The following is a 24,502-nucleotide window of genomic DNA, read 5'->3' on the forward strand; positions in this document are numbered from 1 at the left end:
TCTATTTTTTTTTTCAAAGACCTGTAGTTTTCTGCGAATAGGTCCTTTATCTCTTTGGTTAAGTTTATTCCTAGGTATCTTAATTTTTTTGCCGCAATGGTAAATGGGATTGTTTGCTTAGTTTCTCTTTCTGTGAGTTCATCATTGTATAAGAATGCCATCGATTTCTTGACGTTAATTTTGTATCCTGCTACTTTGCCAAATTCATTTATTAAGTCTAGTAAGCTTTTGGTGGAGTCTTTGGGGTTTTCTATGTACAGTATCATCATGTCATCTGCAAATAATGACAGTTTCACTTCCTCCTTTCCAATTTGGATCCCTTTTATTTTCTCTTCCTGTCTGATTGCTGTGGCTAAGACTTCCAGTACTATGTTAAATAGGAGTGGCGAAAGTGGGCATCCTTGCCTTGTTCCTGTTCTTAAGGGAAATGCTTTTAGTTTTTGCCCATTGAGTATGATGTTGGCAGTAGGTCTTTCATATATGGCCTTTATTATGTCTAGGTATGATCCCTCAATTCCCACACTGCTGAGCGTTTTTATCAGAAATGGATGCTGGATTTTGTCAAAGGCTTTTTCAGCATCTATTGATATGATCATGTGGTTTTTATTCTTCAGTTTATTTATGTGGTGTATCACATTTATGGATTTGCGAATATTGTACCAGCCTTGCATCCCTGGGATGAATCCCACCTGGTCATGGTGGATAATTTTTCTGGTGTATTGCTGGATTCGATTTGCTAGTATTTTGTTCAGGATTTTGGCATCTATGTTCATCAGGGATATTGGCCTGTAGTTTTCTTTCTTTGTTGTGTCTTTTTCTGGTTTTGGAATTAGAGTTATGCTGGCTTCATAAAACGAGTTTGGAAGTCTTCCTTCTTCTTGAATTTTTTGAAATAGTTTGAGGAGAATGGGTATTAGTTCTTCTTTGAATGTTCGGTAAAACTCCCCTGTGAAGCCATCCAGGCCTGGGCTTTTGTTTGCTGGAAGAGTCTTGATTACATCTTCAATTTCTTCTGTTGTTATTGGTCTGTTCAAGTTTTCAATCTCTATCTGATCCAGTTTTGGGAGACTATGTGTTTCTAGAAATTTGTCCATTTCGCTTAGATTTTCAAATTTGTTGCCGTATAATTTTTCATAGTAGTTGTTAACGATCTTTTGTATTTCTGTAGGGTCAGTTGTTATCTCTCCTGTTTCATTTCTGATTTTATGTATTTGGGTTCTCTCTCTTTGTTTCTTGGTGAGTCTAGCTAAGGGTCCATCAATCTTGTTTATCTTTTCGAAAAACCAGCTCTTTGTTTTATTGATCCTCTGGATTGTTTTTTTGGTCTCTATGTCGTTTATTTCTGCTCTGATCCTTACTATTTCCTTTCTTCTACTTGCTCTGGGGTTTTCTTTTTGTTTACTCTCTAGTTCTTTAAGTTGTGAGGTTAGGTAGTCTATTAGAGATTTTTCTTCTTTTTTGAGGTAGGCCTGTAGTGCTATGAACTTCCCTCTCAGAACTGCTTTTGCTGCATCCCAGAGATTTTGTATTGTTGTGTCCTCATTTTCATTGGTTTCCAGGAAGTTTTTGATTTCTTCCTTGATTTCCTCGGTGACCCATTCATTGTTTAATAACATTCTATTTGGCTTCCATGTGTTAAAATGTCTTTGTATGTTCTTCTTGCAATTGATTTCTAGTTTCATACCATTGTGGTCTGAGAAGATGCTTGTTATAATTTCAATCTTCTTGAACTTGTAGAGACTTAGTTTGTGCCCTAACATGTGGTCTATCTTTGAGAATGTTCCATGTGCACTTGAGAAGAATGTGAATTCTGTAGTTTTGGGGTGTAGTTCTCTGTAGATATCTATTAAATCCATTTGGTCTAGTGCTTCATTTAGAGTCTCTGTTTCCTTGCTAAATTTTTGTCTAGAGGATCTATCCAGTGATGTGAGCGGGGTGTTGAAGTCCCCTGTTATGATTGTATTGCTATCGATTTCTCCTTTGAAGTCCTCCAATAGTTTTTTAATATATTTTGGTGCTCCTATATTGGGTGCATATATGTTTATCAAGGTTATATCATCCTGTTGGATAGATCCTTTCAATATTATGTAGTGGGCTTCTTTGTCTCTAGTTATGGCCTTCAATCTGAAGTCTATTTGATCAGATATCAGTATTGCTACCCCAGCTTTTCTTTCCTTTCCATTTGCTTGGAAGATTTTTTTCCATCCCTTCACTTTCAATCTATGTGAGTCTTTTGTTGTGAGGTGGGTCTCTTGTAAACAGCATATAGATGAGTCTTGCTTTCTTATCCAATCAGCTACTCTATGTCTTTTTATGGGAGCATTCAGTCCATTTACATTTAAGGTGGTTATTGATATGTACTTATTTATTGCCATTTTTGTTTAGTGTGGTTCTATTTTTCTTCCCATTTCTCCTGGTAATTACAGCAGTTCTTTTAACATTTCTTGCAGTGCTGGTTTGGTGCTAATGTACTCCCTTAGCCTTATTTTGTCTGGGAAGCTCTTTATTTGACCTTCTATTTTGAACGATCGCCTTGCTGGGTAGAGTAGTCTTGGATTCAGATCCTTGTTTTTCATGACCTTGATTACTTCATGCCATTCCCTTTGAGCCTGTAATGTTTCTTGTGAAAAGTCAGCTGAGAGCCTTATGGGGGTTCCTTTGTAGGTAACCTGTTGCTTATCTCTTGCTGCTTTTAGGATTCTCTCTTTGTCTTTAATTTTTGGCAGTTTGATTACTATGTGTCTTGGTGTGGGCCTGTTTGGGTTCTTCTTACTTGGGGCTCTCTGAGCTTCTTGAACTTGAATGCCTTCTTCCTTCACCAAATTAGGGAAGTTTTCTGTCACTATTTCTTTGAATATATTCTCTAGCCCTCGCTTACTTTCTTCTTCTTCAGGGACTCCTATGATACGAATATTATTACGTTTCCAGTTGTCCCACAATTCTCTTAAGCTCTCTTCTTGTTTTTTAATCTTTTTTTCCTTTTGGTTTTCTGATTGGTTCATTTCTTCTAGCCTGTCTTCTAATTCACTGATCCGGTCCTCAGCTTCCCCTACTCTGCTTTTTAGACCTTCCAGTGTGTTTTTCATTTCTGATATGTCATTCTTCATTTCTTCCTGTTGGTTTTTTATTTCCAGATGGTTTATTTTCAACATTTCTATGTCTTTACTCATGTTGCTCATGTCCTTACACATGCTGTTGAGCTTCCGCAACATCATGGCTCTAAATTCTAGTTCTGTTAACTTGCTTAACTGCACCTCATTTATTTCATCTTCTGTAGAGGTCTCTTGATCTTTCATTTGGCTTTTGTTTCTGTTTCTCACCATTTTCGTTATCACAGTGGGCTTTGGAGTCTGCCAAGTTTTCCCAGTGGGTGTTGGTGTTTTGCTGTTTGTGGCTCCCTCTCCTGGGTTTGGATGCACCAGGGAGGACCCACTTTAATCCCTCCAAGTCCCCTGTTCTCCGGGAGTCTGTGTGGCTCCAGCCGAGAGTTTAGCAGGCTATAGCGTTACGAGGGCCCATGCAGGGTGGCAAGGGAGGCGGTGGGAATAATTTCCCGCTGAGTTCCCCGGTCCCACCCAGTTCCCTGGGGGCCAGGAGGCTGTGCAGCTTCAGCGGAGAGTTTAGCCCGCTACAGAGTTTCCAGGGCCGTGCAAGGCGGGAAGGGAGACGGTAGAATTAACTTTCCGCCTAGTTCCCCGGTCCCACCGAGTTCCCTGGTTCCGCCCAGTTCCCTGGGGGCCAGGAGTCTGTGCGGCTTCAGCGGAGAGCCTAGCCTAGAGGGCTACAGAGTTCCCAGGGCCGTGCACGGTGGGAAGAAAGACTGTGGAATTAACTTCCCGTCTAGTTCCCTGGCCCCTGCCAGGCCACTGCAGACCCTGGGCTCTGGGTCCCCTCTCCTGTCCTCACAAGCCTACCAGGACTGAGTGGGTGTTTCTGGTTAAGTGGTCCTCCAAGATGTCTTTCGGCTGCCCTTTCCTGACGGTTTGCCTTTATTTTCGTTGTAAATCCAGTTTGGTCTTGGGAGACGGTCTGGGTCACTCCATTCACTTCGCCGCCATTTTTTCCAATCGGCATGCATGATTTTACATTTGTATCCTTCTTCTATAAGATTGAATGTATGTTCTTGAGCCATACCATTTTCTCAGCCTTTTTAATCTTAAGAGAACATTTTTCCAGGCCCCCTTTCTCCAGTTGGGCTTCTCTTAGCTGTTCTTCCACAGTGCATCTTAGGTTGAGCCTTCCTCCCTGTTGTCTGCTACTGTCTCTGCACATCGCCTCTGGGTGGGTATAACAGCTTTCCCCTTGAACATACTGACTCCACCTTCTCCTTCTTCTGATATGTTGTTCTATACTTTTACTTTTGCTTCTAAGCATTGTGTTCATATTGGCACATGACTTTCTTTGGCCTTTCATTTCAGAATCAAATATTTAAGACCCCCTATTCATTCCCCCATCCTGCTCTCCCAACTTCTCCCTGTGACTGGTGTAAATTTTTAACATGATTGGAAGGAAGGAAGGAAGGAAGGAAGGAAGGAAGGAAGGAAGGAAGGAAGGAAGGAAGGGAGGGAGGGAGGGAGGGAGGGAGGGAGGGAGGGAGGGAGGGAAAAGGATGCATGAAAAGCAGCAGGTTAAGCGGTAAGTTTTTATATTTCTCTTTATATTTCTCTTTAAATTTCCCCTTTTCCAAATTTTACTATAGAAAACATTACTGTTATTCCAAGCATGGAATTAAGTTTGTCTTTACCTCTGTGCTTTCTTGTGCTACATTGAGATTGTTCAGAAATCCTGGATCACTTCTACCAAAAGGTCTCTAGGAATCACCTCTCTATCCCCACTGACCAGATGGTGATCTCTGCTCCCATCACTACGTTCCTGGACACTTCATTCTCATTTCCATTTAGCCTCACTGCTCTCAATCTACCTCCTTTCCAATCAGCACACAACACACCTGCCAAACCAGCGCTGCCGCCTGCCAGCTCCCAGACTCTGGGTTTGCTCCCTGTCACTCCTGTGTAAAATTCAAATTCTTCGCAGTTGATTTTTCTGGCCCTTCAGATGAGAATTCAAGCAAACTAAAGTCCATGGCCTCTTACGATGTTTCCACATTTGTCCCTTATCTTCAGGTTGAGTAGCCACCGGTTCCTGTGTCAATTCACAACTTGGCATTTCTCTCTTCTGCATTATTCATGCTTACTCTTTATGTCTGACCCTTCAGGAAGTTCACCCTGACCAAACAAGGATGGGCAAGGTCATACACCCAGCATCATCCAGAGGAAAATTTGACCTATTTGGTTTTTCAACTCCAAGATATTTATCCCACTGGTAACAGACGAGGCCTCCTTCAGGCCACCTCCTCATATAACATAGAACAAGTGCAGTCAGGAAACACACAGTGGAAAACTGTGTGTTTGGTAACAAATTCAAGAGCTTTATATTTTCTCTTTTGAATATAGTTCTTAAAGGACTCAGATCACTGCTTTCTAACCACTTCTCTATGTCTGGCACACTATGATGGCCTCAAAGTCATCAGATGATCAAAATGCAATTAGTTATATTTTGATATTTAATGGTATAGGATGAAAATCTGGAATGTGACATTTGGATAAAACTGAGTATTTAGCTATCATTTATTAAAGGGACCTAAAATCACCTCTATTGTAAAATGCACTAATACATTTATTAATACATTTTGCCTTTCTTTGAAGTATTGTCTTAATTCATAGTGTGACGAGTAAGTTATAATTCACCAAAGCAGCAGAGAAGTAATGCCCCACACTGGTTTTCCCTTTAATATTTTTATGAAAGATAAAAGTGGGGTAGAAGAAATAAACAAAAACATCTTTGCTATTTTTTTCAGAACTTTATATAAATAACTTCAAGGTTTGTAGGTGACATAATAATCATTGAGTTAAAATATTCTTGTTGTCATATGGTGCTATTTGCTCCTCTCCCATACCAAAGTCTAACAATAAACATAAAGCCAAGTGAGGAAAGTGAGCATTGAAATACTTTTTTTTTTTTTTTTTTAATTAAGGAGATTGTTTTTCTCATAGAAACTAAAATGTGTTGTAATTATTTTGGAGACTCTTGGTATCCCATGCACTGATCACTTACTGTGAAAAATCAGTTATGTGGTGCAAACTCCCGTATTCACACAAGATAAACTGTGGGTTTAAGACGGGAATTGTGTTGTTTTCTTGTTTTCAGTTCCCAGCCTATTGGCTAGAGCCATCAGCACCATGAACCACTGAATCATGACAGTGGGAGGCCCATGTCACGGTGCAGGTGTTAGGGACCCATGGGCAAGGTGGAGAAGAGTACCCTGACTCAGTCATGAAGGATGAGGAGTTATCCAGGAGCAGCCAGTGAAGGGGACGAGGGAGAGGGCAGGTGCTTGTGTGGCTGGAGAGGCCAAAGAGGTTCAGAAGTGGATGTGGATCCATGAGTCCACCATTCCTTATAACCCCCTTCATTATACACGTCCTGTCTAAGGACCTGTGGGGAAAGGACTCTAAGAATCCAAGGGGATCTAGTATGAGAAAAAAAGTCCCCAAGTTGCACCTGTGTCAATCCTACCTACTTACCTGTAAACTGTAAGAAAAATAAAGGTACATTTTTTTAAAAATATTCTAAAACGTGTTTTTAAACGGGAAAGCAGGTACCATTACCATAAAGTCAGTAGCCCAAAACAATTACAGTAAATCCACATCTCACACACACCATTCCATTATGTATTTAAGGCATTTGCCTAAAAGCATTTCTGTTTGCATATATGAACGCTTAATATATGGTATGTAGTTAAACAAGTGTGTGTGTGTGTGTGTGTGTGTGTGTGTGTGTGTGTGTTGTTACTGAGCATTATCTTTAGCAAACAAATAATGGAATGCACCCTGGCACCCATGCTTCTGCTGTCCTGGCACAGGGGGTGAGTAGGAATAGTAGTCGAGGCTCCCTCAGGCAGCCCTTTCAGTGAAAGCATCAAGATCAGGCACTCTGCAAGGCGGTATTCTATTCTGTCCATTAAATACCTCCCCCATCCCTTCAACTCTGCATAAATTGCTTAGGTAGTGTTATTTACCAATTGGAACTGGCAGCAGTAAATTAGCACCGGCTGATTACTACACTTTTGCCCAGTGAACTTTGTGTTCCCCCCTTGAATCCGTTTATTGTTGCTGTTCCTGCTTTGGAACATGACTTCCCTAGAAAGCATTTCTTCATTCAGCCTCTGTGCTGGAAACAGACAACAGCTTGAAGCCAGCAGCTGCTTTGGAACAAAGCAGGTAGAGAGACAAGAAAGGCTGCCGAAGCCATAACAATAAGCACATTATGACATAATTACAGTAAATCTCCAGAGTGACCTGCACACATTTAATACCATATGGTTATTTTTGGTGCTGGAAACGTGTAGACGAGAGCCATAGTTTAATCTAGCCACTTGCCACTGTACTCCCGCTAGCATGAAATTGCTTTTTTATCCAGAATATTAACAGGAATATTTATTGACAGAAGTGAAGACTATATATGTACAGTAAGCTAAGTATGCCAGTAGATTTAATAAAAATATTTGAATTTTGTCTTAACTGAAATATATGAATAGGTTAGTAAAAGTTACGTTTTCACTTTTTGTGTGTGGAGTTGTTTTTTGTTTTTACACTAGTAATACTTTTATAATATGCAATATATACCATTCAACCCCCACCCCCCGATTTTTGGACATTCTTTTTCCAGGAGTTTTTCTGTTTGTGTTCATTGGACTTTGACCAGGTTAACAGGATTTACTGCTGCTATAGTCCACCCAGGACAGACTGTCAGTATGGACAATGCCATGTGTTCTATCAGGAATTAACACATTGCCCTCTCTGTTCCTGCTTCTGAAAACAATTCTGCGAAGATTTAGTTACATATACATGTCAGAGAGGTGGACCAGCCCAGAATTCCAGCCTCCTAAACTCACTGAGGGGTTTCTTGGGGGCGAGTCTAATCATACCTGGTCAGTGTAATGAATCTCAGATAAATATAAATATTCCATCACTCTCTTGCAAATAATTTTGCTGCAGTTCCTCTTCTTCACTTAATTTTTGAGACTCTGAGACGGTAAGTGTGGTCCTGGGCATTCACGACATCCAGTAGTCACGTCTTGAGAGCAGAGTCCCAGGCCATGCCCATCCTAAACCAAGAGCCTAGAGGATTCTGGCAACCTGCCTTGTGACTTGAGAGAGAATTTATTTCCAGAAGACTATGATATATTAAAAATAGCCTAGTTTAGAATCCCATTAAAATAAATAAAATGGACGACAAATTCTGCTAAAGTTACGTAGAAATGGGGGCCAAATACAAAGCGGTTTCACTGCAGAGCTTCCTCCATGCCCTGTGTCCTAGCCAGGAGCTGCCTCCAGTGCCCTGAGACCTGTGGGATGGAAAAGATGTCCCTACATAGGCTGTCTCCTGGGGTAGATAATGGGAGTTCCCCTCTCCTGCCCAACAGTGTCACACAGAGAGCAGGCTTCTCCTAGCTGTTACCACGTGAAGCCAAATACATCCCTAGTAACAGAAATAAACACTCAGTTCTCTGTGTAACTCCAACAAGTTAAATTGCTGAAACTAGAACCACTTTTAGGTCTCTTCTTGAGAATCAAAGAAACTAACATGTTGTCTCATGGGCTTGACTGTATATATGTACAAAAAAAGGAAAAGGATCTATTTTATGCAGCGAAACAACCAGCCGTGGTGGTACAGGTCAAGAAGACTGAAATAAACCAATTCCGGGAACCTGTCCAGCAGCTGCACAACCGGGACTTATTTAGGCCCTTGTATTTCTTTGTCACTTTTATGAATGTGGGTGCCAAACGAGCTCCCTTGGGACTTAGTAAGTAAGTGCCTCAGTAGGCAAAGAAGGCTAAAAAAGAAAAAAAGGAATCTTTCTTTTCACTCACTGCACACCCGTCAGTGACTTATTTTCGCATCACCTCTGTCACCTCTATTATAAACTAGAAATCATAATATTAATCAGTTTTCTCCCAGGGTTTTCTTAAGTCTTGAAAAACTTTTTAAAGTGCAGTAAAATCACTAAAAGACTAAAAGAACACATGTCCTGAGCTCCTACAGAATCCTTAGGCCTTATAGCGGCCAAAACAAAGTGTGCAAAGGTAACTGGTCAAGGCAATAAATACGGCGAAAATAGTGACAGAATGAGGTGTGGAAATCAGATGAATAATAAGGAAAAAATGTTTTGTATGGCTAAATATACTTAAATTAATTAAGTGGTAGTGTTTCTGGCTTAATCCTTGGTTACTCAATCGATTTTTAATCTAGTGGCTCATTAAACATCTAATACCTAACATAGATCCTGAGTTTTTAGCTCATAATTTGTTCCATCTTATGAAATATTTATGATTTTTATTTTGCAGTTTATAAGTACACTTATGTGTCTTTATTACACTAGAGCTCTCCTAAATGATAAACATGACACTGTAATACTTACTCTGCCTAAGCGATGCCTTTATGAACTCCAGCAAAAACCAAAGCAGAACTTCAGTCCACAAAATAATGTAGGTAGGTTATCAGGCATTTGTTATTTATAGCAATTAAGCTACCTTTCCCAACCGATATTATTTCTACCCCAAATTACTGACTTTTATTGTTCCTATAAAGCACACAGATACTACCATTTCTGTTGTATACTAACAGAGATTCGTAAAGGAATATTTTCAGAAGCACTTCCTCTGGGAGGAACCCCAGTCTTCATGCAGTCCTACCTTTAGCATTTCCGTACCCCCACACTAGCAGTGCATGGACTGGTAACCTGTCTCTCCAGTGGGTCCATCTCAACGAGCCGGCACATGTGTGTCCTACACTCAGAAGTCTCCATCTGGTGAGGTTGTGCCATCTCTGCCTTGATGGAACATATACCTGTGACCAAACAGGTAAAGAAGCGTGAAGCAAATACACAGAAACAGATGGACGAAGGCTGTCGTAAATGTAGTTTTACTCAATTATAATTCTCACAAGCTCCAGGTGATTTCTGTTTTTCTATAGCATCACTCAACTCGGGAAGTCCCAGTGGACCTTGAGACAGAAGAGAGAGGTGCTTCTGTCTAGGCCAGTGTGCAAGGTGGGCCCTGAGGAGGTCTGCGCTATGAAAAAGCAATTGGCTTCTGGAGCCGAGGGTGCCATTCAGGGTATCTAAACTACTGTGCTTCATCATAAAATTGACCTTTTTAATTTTTTATGTCGGAAATTTCCACTAAAAGTGTTAGCATAAAAAGTATAGCTCCAGGGAAAATATAAAAGGCATGGAAGGAGTCATGAAAGGCTGTTAAATCATCTACATGTGGATAATACATACCATGTCATGAAGTACCCTGTGCTTAATTTTTAAATAATTGGCATCATTAAGTAACATAACTACGGCATAGCAACACCAGATCTGTGTGAGAAGTAGGCAGACAGTGTATCTTAGATTTACAGCCAACTTACAATCATGCAGGATAATTGCTTTGCTCTCTAGAAAAGAGGTCCTTTTCTCATTATTTTTGACTGTCATTCCTGGGTTGTAATAATCTTAATGTGATAGTAATTTATGGACTGTATTTTTCAAAGCTGTATCAGATCTGCCATTTTAATTTCCTTCTTCAACTCTAATGTTTCAGCAGAAAAGAAATGTTGTTTTTAACAGAAAAAAAATTTTTTTAAAGGAAGGAAAGTTATCTCGGAATAGAAGAATTGAATTGTCACATAAGGTCATCAGCGTCATCCACGCAGTCCTCAGTTCTGTCACTTCCAGGAACAACACAGCATGTTTTTTAGGAAAGTTCTGGGGAGTGCAGGATAAAGGTTGAGAGTTAAATCACCTGTGTTCCGGTCCCAGCAATCTCACTTATTAGCTGTGTGACATCAGCACATTCTTAGCCTTTTAGTGCTTCAGCATCCCTATCTGTAAAATGGGAATGCAATCTCGTTAGTTGTAGTTGTTTATCAACCCCAAAGAGAGAGAGAAACATCGACGTAAAAGGAACACATCCTGCACGACCAACCAGGGCCGGGGACAAACTGTAACCGAGGTACGTGCCCTTAGCAGGAACCAAACCCGAGTCTCCCTGGACCGCAGGCTGACACTCTAACCACTGAGCCAAACCGGTCAGGGCTCTCTCAGGGTTTTAGAGGTTGACTGAGCTCAGCTAGATGGGCCTGGCTTGAGGAGCTCAGTTGGATAATGGCAGGGCCTGGGATTAGAGTCGTCTGTACTGGACTCTTGCAGACAGGGAAAAGGAAACCTTTTCTGATTTTTCAGTGTGGCTCATTTACGTGGGTAGCAGTTGATACTCGCTGCCACGGGGCGCTCATCTGTGAGGTGAACCAGAGTGCCTACCTACAGCCTCCCCATGTACCTTAGACTTCTCCTAGCATAGCAGCTTAGTTTGGAGGGGGAGAATATTCCAGGAGAAAGCCTTCTTAGAGACTCAAGAGGAAAGTTCAAGGCTTTTATGACCTAGCCTTGGAAGTCTCACATTCATGGGGAAAAGAACTAGACTTCACATCCTGATGGAGGGAGTGGCAAGACCACATTGCAGAAGAGCAGGTAAGATGGTAGAGATCATTGTGAACATATTTGGAAAATAAAATCTGCCCTAGGCTAACAATTATAGCGTCTATCTATAAGGTTTGAGGGAGAATTATATGAGTTAGCAATACTAGACAAATGTTTAAAAGTCTCTGGCGTATCTCGAGCTCTCAATAAGTGTTGGATGTTAGTTAATATTGTCCTCCAGCCCAGCCAGTATGGCTCAGTAATTGAGCATTCATCCATGCACCATGAGTTTGCTGGTTCGATTCCCGGTCAGGGCCCATGATGAGGTTGTGGGCCTGATCCCCAGTAGGGGGCATGCAGGAGGCAGCCAATCGATGTTATCTCTCATTGATATTTCTATCTCCCTCTCCCTTGCCTCTCTCTCTAAAAATCAATAAAGAACAACAAAAAAATTTTTTTTAAAAAACATTGTCCTCCAGAACCTGGAATGTTCTGTAATGTTCAGATCTTTTCATCCTCTGCTTTTTGTAACTGTGATTTTTTTTTTCAGTGTTTCAAAATTAACATTTCAACCTGTATCTACTCTTGCAGACAAGAAAAAGGAAACATTTTCTGATTTTTCAGGCTTGGATGAATATGTAATTATTCACTCTGTTCATATTCTTCATAGTTGATAGGTTCTTGAATTTTTCCTCTTAAGGAACAGCTTTGCATGAGTCCCAATATATTCCTTCTGTGCCCTTTCCCCACAACTCCATTGCTTCTGCCTGTGATGACTGGTTATGACATGTAGACTCTTCAGTCTGTAATGGGTTAGTTCCAGTGGTCTGTAATGGGTTACGTAGTGATGAAAAAATGATCACATTTTGGAAAATTAAAGCAGATCTTGGGCCAAAATGTCTTGAACTTTACATTGCTGGTGAAAGAACTGAATTTAATATATAAAATCTTCTTCTTACAACCAAAAAATGCTGCCCAAAATTATAAAGATCAGCACTGTTGATAAAGTACAGTTTTATTGGTCTTATATCTAAAAACAAATGGAGCAAGAATGTTTTTTTTTCTTGTACTGTGCCAAGTTAAATAGGCTTTCGAATCTAGCAAAATTCTTTGCTCATAGCAAATACTAAAAGAAATATGTGTTTGTAAAGATGATTCATTGATATATTTTTAATTTCACATTTTGATGACTTCCAACACACTTCATTACTAATATTCAGAATAACTTATTTTCACTCTTTAAGTGAGTGATTCTAATCATTGTTCTACAGATGCATATTATGGGAATTAGATGAAAAATCAGGCAAAATCCTGGAAGTCACAGTGAAAATAACCCATGCATTAAATATTTTAATAGAATCTCACCAAGTTGTGGGAAAGAACATTTAAAAATATATTCCCTCTGAATTGATTAGTGTTACTCTTGTTCACTCAGAATCTCACTAATAAAACCCAAGGTATTGAGTTACATTAGTAACTCTCTGCTAAAAGCAAGAGGTCCATCACAACTGAGAAGTTAAAATATGATCACAAGATGGAAGACTTTATGTCCAAAACACAGTGAAGCCCCTTGTGAATTCCAATAACTGACTTGGGCCTCCATTTGCAAATGGATAGGATAATTTTATTTTTATCAGGCTTCTTCAAAGGTGGCCTGATAATTAAACTAAATGATAGCAGCCATCACTGACCAATGATGCAAAAGTGTGCCCCCCAAAAGAGTTACAATTAAGTTCAGTGAAGCTGGCTTATAGGTATTCGGAGCAAGCAAAACATAAAATACTTGTCAGAAACAAAATAAGAGAGAAAAATGCACCTGAAAAAACTGGATGCCCTAACACAGAGCTCACTTTTCATCCTCAGACAACAGAATATGAAAGTGCATTGCGTCCCCCCATAAAGGAATATATAATGGGCTCTTCCTATAGAAATCCTCTCTTTCCTGATATATAAATACTAAAACTAGAATATATTAAGATAATGCTTTAGAATTTTGAAACTGTGGAGACTAAGTTCTATAAAGCTTTCAAAATGAATCTTACTGTAAATTATTTTATGTGCTCATGGAGTACTGTGATCTAGAATTTTTACCATAGAAAATAAAACCTTGTTTAATAAAATGAAGGATATAGAAACCAGACTATATACATATTGAAAAAAAAAAACTAGGCCACAAGTTTGGAATTTTGTTTTTTATTTAATATAATGTTTTATCATTTTTTTTGTTTGGTTCTGCTGCAATATTATAAATATGAGAAATGACCTTAAACTATGTGATCTTTTAAAGTCTTTCTTAGGAACAATTTATTGTCTATGACTTTGTTTGAGCTGCTTAACCTCAAACATCTGTCCATATGAGTTTTGTACATGTTGTTGAAAAATAGAAGATTAGTTATTCATGAAATTATTTATGATTTATTTCTCTGTCTACTAAAAATTTGAGATAGCTTTATAAGGTAAATAATATAACAATAAAATAAAAATAAACAGAAAAACAACATGTTTAAGGAATTAGAGAAGAAGGTAGATGTAATCTGTTAACTAGGACCTATTATTACCTATAACACTGAATGATAATAATTTCTCAGGGCAAAGAAATACCCCATGAGAATAAATGTAAACAAAATTTTCTTATTCTGAACAGCAGTAACATACATTTACATATGTTGTCTTTCTTTATATCATTACCAAATTTGAGTTTTTGTATATTTCACGTTAAGAATCTAAAAACTGCCTGGCTGGTTTGGCTTAGAGGTAGCGCATAGGCCCAAGAACCAATGAGTCCCAGGTTCTATTCCAGCCAAGGGCAGTTGTGGTTTGTCCCCCTCCCTGGTAGGGGTCACGGGGGAGGCAACTTGTCAATGTGTCCCTCTCAGGTCAATGTTTCTCTCTCCCTCTCTCTCTATCTGAAGATAAATAGCAAAATATCCTCAAGTGAGAATTAAAAAAAAGAAAGAAAGAAAGAAAGAATCTAGAAACTTTTGGAATTGTTTTTGGCTATTACCAGTTCTGCCATTAGGACCAATCATTTAGTTCTGTGCATTTAACAGAATTATTGCATAACCCAGTAGAACATGTTTTAATGAAGATGTCACACAGTTTTAGGATTTGGGAAGAGGATTAGCTGTGTCTTTTTATCCTAAATGGGCTAGGGATTTGTGCTGACCTCTGAACCTACAATGAGCCTGCATTGGACATCTCTGGAGAGTCAGAGAATTTGAACATACATTTTGATCCATTTGTATTTTTAATTTTTTTTTCAGAGAATAGTTTAAATTGGGATATATTTAACTGACAGAAACAAATAAATGCAAGTAATACTATAGATGCAGGTTTACCTATGTACTAAATATGCATGTGAAAATGGCATAAAATATTAAAATCAGATACACAAAGCATTCTAAACTGCTTTAGAATCCTTTCTGAATAGTTAATATTTATTTTCTGTATATCATGTTTTGAATTTTATGAAAATGATCATCTGATAAATTACAAATATAAAAGTTTTTGGAGTGTTACATAGTTGCACTTAAATGCATAAAGACAAACAGCAAAACGATCATTTGTGTTGACTTGAATCATTAGTAATGTAACCCTTCATGACCCTCAAATCTGGCTAACTTGAACAGCCAGCAAAGTCTTGCCAATTGTTTTCTTTTTTCTTATTTTTTTCCACAATGGGGCTTCTTTATTATAGAGTTTAAGTAAAGTGTCGGAATAAAGCAATTTGTAGCCCCTCCCCCCAAAAAAGTGGAGGAGGGAGACAAAAAAATAGACTCATGATGCTTCTTTCCAACTTGGATATTCATCACACTTCAGGTCCGCCTACCTTGATGCTGGTACAGCCCTTTTCCTATTAAGTCGACAGTGCTCATTAGCTTTCTGGGAGCACAGAACATAAAATTTTAAAAACTAAACTGACAGCACAAATTTCCTGCCATTGGGCATTATATCTCTGTGCCCCAAAGACTGTCAGAGTCTTTTTCATCATTAAAAATGCAAACATGGCATTGAAAATACAGTGAAATGATTTTAATGCTATGTGGGTAATTTTCCAAATCAAATATATTCCTTAAATGTATGGTTTCATAAAGTTAAATTTGGCTCAATGCTTTACTCACATGATAATGTTTTTATTTAAAAATGAATTAAAAATAAGCTCTGTGGGCTTAGAAGTCATCTTGAGCTCATGTGCCGAATAGAGTAAATGTTGCATGTAAGAAAAGGACATTACTGCTTGTTTCCATCATTATACTGAGTATATTTAAATTTAGATTCAGCCAGTTCTGTGTCTTTCAGGAAAGTATAAAACTTTCACAAATGTGTTGTCTCCAAAAGACAAACACTCTGATCTGGAAAAATACAATGAACCTTGAAGACTACCTCTGACAGGTTAACTGTCAGAGTCTTTAAAGGTAGATATAACACACTCTCCAAAGTAAAAAAAATGACTGGAAAAAAGAAAGAAAAAAAAAATTACTATGTGGGAAAATTACTTTCAGACCCCAACAAATCAGACCTCAAAAAATCAGCGTAATTATTGAAGCTTTAGCACCAATTACTTCTTACCATCCTTTCCTTTCCTGGAGAATTTCGGAAGTTGTTTGCCTATGATGACTTTGTATAGCAAAAGATTCTATTTTGTTGGGTTATTTAATCTAGACATTTCTTTAGTGTTTGTGTGGTGCTTTTATAACTGACTTAGTTCATGCATTCAACTTTATTTTGTCATACTATAAGCAAGAGGGAAAAACTAGATGATACAATGTAAAAGCTGGAAGCTCTGAGAAGTCTATGGAAAGTAGTTGTTAGTCCCAGTAGCACAGGACTGGTCATGAGGGTTAATGAAACTAGCTGAGGAGTAAGGAAGTGACCCTACAGCGCTGACTTGTCTGTCAGGAGATAAGCTATCTTGCCAAACACAATTGAGAACCCGCCAAGTGAAGTATAAATTCACTAATAAATATTTACTACTGGTAGTTTGTGGGTGAATATAGAATAGGCCAGAAGAGATTTAGATATATGTTTAGTACCTTAAATGTCATGTAGGAAATAAATAAGCTTTGGAGCACATATGTGCAACTTTTATCTCTACCATTTGAAAGTAGTATCTCTGGAATAAGTAAATAGATAGATAGATAGATAGATAGATAGATAGATAGATAGATAGATAGACAGATAGATAGATGATAGATAGATGATGATAGATGATAGATAGATAGATAGATAGATAGATAGATAGATAGATAGATAGATAGATAGATAGATAGAACTGATTATGTATATGGTGCTTAGAGAGAAGTATTTGTTTTTCCAGACCAGGATTGCAGATTCCAAAATGGGTGTTTCTGGAAAATGTCCGTGTAGATCATAAAGATGGCCAGAAAGGCATCCATAATGACAAAGGGAATACTGTGAACTGAGCACACTAAAGCATTGAAAAGAATTTGCAAGATAAAAATGCACCCCTTCTCTGATGTAATACCAGTTGTTAGGGAAAAAAAACAAAAACAAAAACAAAAACTTAATTATTTTATTTTCTGGAATCTACTAGGGTTTATATCCTGGTAGAACTATAGCATCTAATAAATTCTCAACTTAGGTCCTGAGGAGGAAGGAAGAGGAAGCAAGGGGGCAGGGGTATTACTGCACTTAATTCTGACTACCCAAGAAGAACCAGTTAACAACAAAATGAAAGCAAGAAACTCTCTCTGAATGTGATATTATCTTAATTTGTATAATAGCCATGAGAAGACAAGTTTGATTTAGTCACAAATATAACCTCTGTTCTTAAAAAAATATATATTCTGCTAAAAGATATGAGCCAATGGCCCAAAGCCCTTAAAAGGAATATTGTTTGGAAAGAAACTAGGTGCTCCCCAGGACAAAACCCTAGTGCTGGGGAGTGTTACCTAAGTAGATGAATGAAGCTGGATGCAGAGCATTTCCTATGAGCTCTCCCTGAAAAGGAATACATGTAAAAGACGGAAGTCTTCAGTTATCATTAAGTAGAGGAAACGGAGGCCTTTGAAAAATAGAATAATAAAAATGTTTTTCTGGTATGTTCAGAACAAGGTACAAATATGAGAGAATGAATTAATATAGTTGACAATGGTATCAGATGACATGCTAAATGCAGAAATTCCCAGCTGTTTTCTTGTTCTTATCTTTTATTTGTCATGGACTTATTTGAGAAGTGAGAACATTGGTAAGAATTTAATTCTAAGTGGAGAAAAAAGGAGTACCCAGAAACTCTACATGAATTTGAATTTCTTGCTTAGTAAAAATTGCATCCCAGGGTATTGAAAATTTTTGTGAATAATATTATTGAGATGCTATCAGTAGTATTTGGGGAATTATAAAGCCATAGGCATTGTGAGACCAGAAGTAGGCAAATTATGTACTGATTTTCAAAAGCTAAAAAAGACGAAGGTTTCTGAAGAGGAAAGAAGACAAATAAGCTTTTCAGAGTCAAAGTAAAATCTGAAGCTGTACCATTAAGCCCAGAACTTTTAACACCTTATGGAGATGGTGATTACTAAGGCTCAAAATAGTAAGAACTAGAATAGCGTATATTATATATAAGAAAAATATCAAAGAAATAGCATTAAAATTGTGAAGCAGCCGAGGAAAGCCTAGAGATAATGGGGACTCGGTAAATTAAAGTACACATAGATTCCCCCACAAGTACTGTTGCTGATTATTGAATTGTTAAAGACAATGATGATGGCAACAACAAAGACAAGGCAATGATAACCATGATGACAATGATGATGATGATGATGGTGATGGTGATAGTGATGATGGTGATGATAATGATGAGGATGAGGATGATGATGATGGTGTTGATGATAGGGTTACTGATTCATAATCTCTTCAGGGAAGGAACCATTTTTGTTTTGTCCATGGTGTTGTTCAATACCTAGTACCCAAAGGGACATGAATGTATTTTAATTGAATTGAATAATAGCTAATAATAACTCTGGTCAAGAACTGTCTAAACATCTTACAATGCTTTATTTCACTTCATTATCATAACAAGCCTATAAGATCCAGGTGATACCCCTGTATTAAAGATGAAGAAATGGGGCTTAGACAGATCCTTAGCCAAGGTCACCCCTAAAAAGTGGGGAAGTTTTCATTCAGAACCAAGGCTGTCTGATTTAAAAGTGTAAATTCATAACCATTCCTATTATATTTTGTATGACAACAGCAAGAGTCCATCCTGACTGGAGCCTGTTTCTATGACAGCTTAGACACTTTTCTTTGCTCTATAGAGGTCCTTCCTGAATTGCAAGAAGTCCAGGCAGAGATATCAGAAAGTCTGGAAATTCTAGGGAACAAAATGAATAAACTGACAAGTTCAAAGGAATTCAGGCTGGAGAGGCTGGATACAGGAATGAGGGCTAGCAGAAGCAGGTAGAAAAGTGTCCATAGAAACAAATGACCAAAGAGCATCGAGCATTCAATGTGGCTGCACAACAACAGGGCACCGGATCTTCATCTGACCCTGACACTTTACCTGGGACACAATGAGTGCTCAGCTGAAAAATTAAATTGAATTATATTACATTGAACTAAAATAGTAAAATGACTGAATGTATTAAAATGATTTTTTACACCTGGATTTATTTTAAGAAGTTCTACTCCTTAAATAGAATAACATTACATCTAACTGTACAAGAAGAGATACTGAGTTTCATAGCAGATAGTGAAAAAAAGGCTTAGGTCTCGAATTATGGTGTTTGGGGTTTTTGTGTGTCTCATTTATATTTAGCATACTTGTCTCTGCCTTATATAAAGACAGTAGATACAGAAAGAGGAAAAAACAATGTAATGCAAGACAGAGCCAACATTTAAAACAATAACAATTTGTGGAGCGCTTCCTATATATCAAATACTCCGAAGAACCAGTGTATAAAGCCCATTTAATCCTCACAGCAATCCTGTGATACAGGTGTTACTATGATCCTGTTATGTTGGTAAGGAAATTGAGGCTCAGCAAGACTAAATTTCTTGTATTTGGTCATAGCTATCAAGTAAAGGAGCAAACTTTAAAGTCCAGAGAATTGGTTGACATGATAACCATAATGGACTGACATTAAGCTTGGTCTCTTCCTAAGAAAGCCTGTAAGAATATCCTCAAACAGAATACAGGGTAGGGTGCATATGGTTCAATCACAAGAGATAACAAGAAAAAGCCTGACATTTTCAGTTGATGGCCAGCCCAACAGGAATCAACAATGTGCTGAAACTTTCAAATAAAGACTTAAGTTGCCTTGAAAGACCTCAGAATTTCAAACAGTGGAGGTAGGTAGAGCTCACTCCTCCACACTTGGAATATTGTGGTTGCTTCTGGACACCATATGCTAGGTAAAATTTTAGGAAATGGAAATTCATCCTAAATAATGAAGACATGGAAGAGATTTTAGAGAAATAATGTATGAAAACTCATATCCTTGAGCTGAGCAAACTCAGGATATTTAGGGCAGCCGTTTTGACTATTAAAAATATCACTTAGAAGAGATATAAGGTTTACTCTTTCTAGTTTGAGGAGTGGGAGGCAAGTACACCTCAGTGGTACATTTACACAGTGGAATACTACTCAGCATTAAAAAAGAAGGAAATCTTGCCCATCCAAGTGGTTCAGTTGGTTGGAGCATCGTCCTGTGCACCAAAGGGTTGTGGGTTTGATTCCCAGTCAAGGCACATACATGGGTTGCATATTCAATCCCTTTTCAGGGCATGTGCAGGAGGCAGCTGATCGATGTTTTTCACATCAATATTTCTTTCTGTCTCTGTGTCTCCCTTCCTCTCTCTAAAATCAATAAACATATCCTTGGGTGAGGATTAAAATAAGGATAAGAAGGAATTCTTACCTTTTGCAACAGCAGAATGGATCTGGAGAGTATTAATGCTATGTGAACTAAGCCAGTCAGAGTAAGACAAGTATCATATGATTTCACTTTTATGTAGAATCTAGTGAACAAAATAAACCAACAAACAAAATAAAAAGAGACTCATAGATACAGAGAACAGACTGACAGCTGGCAGAGCTGAGGGGTTTTGGGAGGCTGGGTAAAAAGGTGAAGGGATTAAGCAAAGATAAAAAACCAACTCATAGACAGAGACAACAGTATTTGATGACCAGACAGAAAGGGGTTGGGGGTGGTAGAAGAGGGTAAAGTGGAGATACATGGTGATGGAAGGAGACTTATCTTGGGGTGGTGAGCACACAATACAATATATAGATGATGTATTGTAGAATTGTACACCAGAAACCTATTCAATTTTATTAACCAATGTCACCCCAATAAATTCAATAAAATTTTTTTAAAAAGAAATAATTCTAATAATCAAAACCATCCCAAAATACAACGGAAGTGAGTACGCCATCAATGCAGTTATGCACTGCTTATCAACCAGGATACATTCTGTGAAATATGTCGTTAGGGGATTTTGTCATTGTGCGGATATCGTAAAATGTACTTGCACAAACTTTGATATTATAGTCTACTACACACCTAGCCCATATGGTGAAGCCTATTGCTCCTAGGCTACAAGCCTGTACAGCATGTTACTGTTCAAACAACACGAGGTCAAATCAAGCACAGAGGAAATGATGCCATCAAGAGATGAAGCAAGCTTGAAATGTATGAGGCTGCTGCTGGTGTACACAGCATACTGTTTTACAGCGAATTTTCTGTTAATAAACTGAAAGAGTACTATAAAATAACAATAAAAGCATAGCAAAAGCATAAACCAGTAACATAGTTGTTTATTATCATTACCAAGTATTATGTACTGCACACAATTGTATATGCTATACTTGTATATAACTGGCACAGTAGGTTTGTGTACACCAGCATCACCATAAACACGTGACTAATGCATTGTCCTAGGACTCTAGGATGACTAGACAATAAGAATCTTTCGTCTCCATTTTAATCTTACCACTGTGGTTTATGTGGTCCATCCTTGCCCGAAACGTCATTATGTTGCTCATGACTGTATAAGGATTCAAGAAAATGTTGTCTGGTCACCTGTCAGAGGTATAAGGAGGATGAGTAAGTGCCCCTGGGTAGTTTTATATTTCCAAGATTCCTATTTGCTTATTTAGCAACTTTAAAATTGGTTTGGACAAGACCTAGCAGTTCCTGAGGCCCAGCTGTAGTGTCCTCAAGACATTGTCCTAAATATGTACTTTCTGTCAAGGTAATTTCTTCCCCTGACCCTGACCGGTTGCTTCCAGCCCTTTTAAATGTCTGCTTTATGAGCCCTTCTACTGCTGTAGTGACTCTGACTTCAAGCGATTGAGATGAAATCTATATATCTACTGAAACTGGCGGATCTAAATGAAATGAAAACCTCTTGGTTTCCTTTAAAAAGCAGACCTGAGATCTGAATAGAGCCACGAGCACAGCCATGAGTTATTCAACCAGAGGTAGCTCTTTGATTGATCAATCAATTTGCAGGAACATATTAAATGATTAATGAATCTGTCATATCAACCAGGACACTTGCTAATTGTTTTCAAGGTTCCAATAAATGTAATGGCAATTAATTGCACTTGAAATAATCCACTTCATGCTTGCAGATGACATGGAAGTTTAACTTTCATTTTTCACTGGTGAAAAGCCTTTTGTCTATTCTGGGGCTTTCTCCACACCTGCTTGATATAGGAAAACAATATTTGTGTCAGACAGAGTCCTGCTTATTAATGACTATAAATTTAAAGCCCTTGCAGCCCTCTCTACAAATAAAGGTGAGAAGTTTTGCAAGCCGCCCAGAGAAGAAAGTGGTGTACTTACAAATCTAATTTTCATCTGACTATAGTATATTGTGGTTCCCTGAGGCAGGCCTTGACATCACAAAAGCAATTTCTGGCAGATTGGAAGGACTATTTCCTCTGGGTTTCTAGCATCTGACAGGAGATCAGAGTGAGGGTCCCAATCTCAGGGGACTGGCAGCTTCATGAAGCAGGTGGGACCTGACAGGTTATTTCCAGGACACGGAGGCTGTGAAGCAGGAAGCAGGTATGTCTGACCAAGTGATGGGTGTCTCCTCATTTAAGCCAGGAGTGTCAGAGCCCCGTGGTGGCAGACAGCACTTATTCATGTCAGAAAAGCCTTGTAGTCATTTCAGGAACCATGAGGAGACAGAATGATTCTGAGTGTTGAGCACCTGGGTTAGAAAATTCATTAGACAGTTTAACAGTATTAATGACATCTACTTCCTGAAAATTCTGTGAAAAAAGTTGGTTTTGTTTTGTGACACATCAAGGCCCTTCATGCCAAAGCCCTCAAGACAATGGGCACTCTCCATGTTCTCTTCTCCTGGCCAGGTCACACTCACGACTTTCCCCCAACTCCGTAGCTGCTGAGATTAGTGTCAGCTGTCGAGTCTCCCTCCACACTTCAAAACAAGGTGTGACGAGGCCTACTGCTGAGGTCATGTGGCTGCCCCCAAACATGGGTGTTTGCTCACCTCTTTGAGAAAGGAACTGACAAAAGATGAAAGGTGACAAGGCTTCTCCACCACCTCGTTGCCCACTGTCACTCCGCCCTGTTATCTTCATGTCCCCTCCCCTCCCTTTTGCTGCCAGAGCTGGAAGGACTGTTGCCATGGCTCCCCACTCCCACCCCAACACCACCACCAGTGACTCCGGAGACAGATCTAGAAAGAATCCAGAAGAGTCCTGTGCTTAGGGCTTTGACTGTTCCCCCTCTGCAAGTGGGATGTTTTTATACCATTGGACAACCCCACCCAAGGCAGCCAGCAGCATGGCCAGGTAGGAGTCACTGAGGGGCACCTGTTGAGATAAGCAAGTCACAGTGTGAATTCCTAGTGCCCTGTGCAGACTACAGGCCATCCCGTACACCCCTGCCTCTTGTCACTGCTTCCACCACACCTCACAATCCTGACACCTGGTGGCCTTTCTTCTCTCTCTTGTCTTCCTCGCACTTCCTCCCCCCTGCACACACAAACTGAAAGGAAAAGATAACACCTAGATTCTGGCTGGAGCTATTCTAGTGCTCCAAATTAGATGAGGTTCAAGGAAGTGTGGTTGGTGGAGGAATTGTGCCCTGAAATAATTCCACCACACATTTTCCCCTAGAATAAGAGCAATGTGTTTAATCCATCTGGCCTGAAATGTTTCTAAAAGTCGAGAAGAAAACATAGGTGGTAAAATCTCAGACACTTCTCGTAGCAATATTTTTTTGGTATCTCCTTGGGCAGGGTAAACAAAAGAAAAAAATAAACAAATGGGGCTATATCAAACGAAAATGGCTTTGCACAGCAAAGGAAACCATAAACAAAATGAAAAGACAACCCACTGAATGGGAGAACATATTCTCTGATACATCTGATAAGGGCTTAATATCTCAAATTTACAAAGAACTTATAAAATTCAGCACCAAAAAACATCCAATGAAAAATGGGCAAAGGACTGGAATAGACAATTCTCCAAAGAGGACATATAGATGGCCAATAGACGTATGGGAAATTGCTTAACGTCACTAATCATCAGAGAAATGCAAATTAAAACCACAATGAGATATCACCTCACACCCATCAGAATGGCTACCATCAATAAATCAATAAACAATATGTAATTAAGATCTTTCTTTGTGATCAGGGTTTAAGATTCAGGACATAATTTTTAGGTAATGGACATCCTTCTCATGTTGTCCATATCTACTGCACCTACCAGATACAGGAATTATAGGGTCGTTTCCACCTTAGGCTCCTTAACGTTTCTAAATGACCTTCTATGTACTATCTCCAGCAGCACCCAGAGAAGCTTGGGAGAACTTTATGAATGGGCAAAATGAGAGACACCTGGTCCAAGATATGGCATGAGAAACACTAAAAATGGCAACTCTGAGACTATCTTTATCATAGAGCAATGAGATAGATTGTTAGGAATCATGCCCTTGTCACACTTCAGTCTAAACTCAGCAGCACAGTAAT

General features: G+C 38.8%; 1 protein-coding gene across 1 annotated transcript in view; it reads left to right on the top strand.

Annotated features, from left to right (window-relative positions):
• NKAIN2 (sodium/potassium transporting ATPase interacting 2) overlaps positions 1-24,502 on the top strand; it is a 502,753-nt gene that overhangs the window by 384,184 nt on the left and 94,067 nt on the right. The window lies entirely within an intron of this gene.

This window comes from Molossus molossus, unplaced genomic scaffold, assembly GCF_014108415.1.
Source record: "Molossus molossus isolate mMolMol1 unplaced genomic scaffold, mMolMol1.p scaffold_m16_p_8, whole genome shotgun sequence".
Lineage (NCBI taxonomy): Eukaryota > Metazoa > Chordata > Mammalia > Chiroptera > Molossidae > Molossus > Molossus molossus.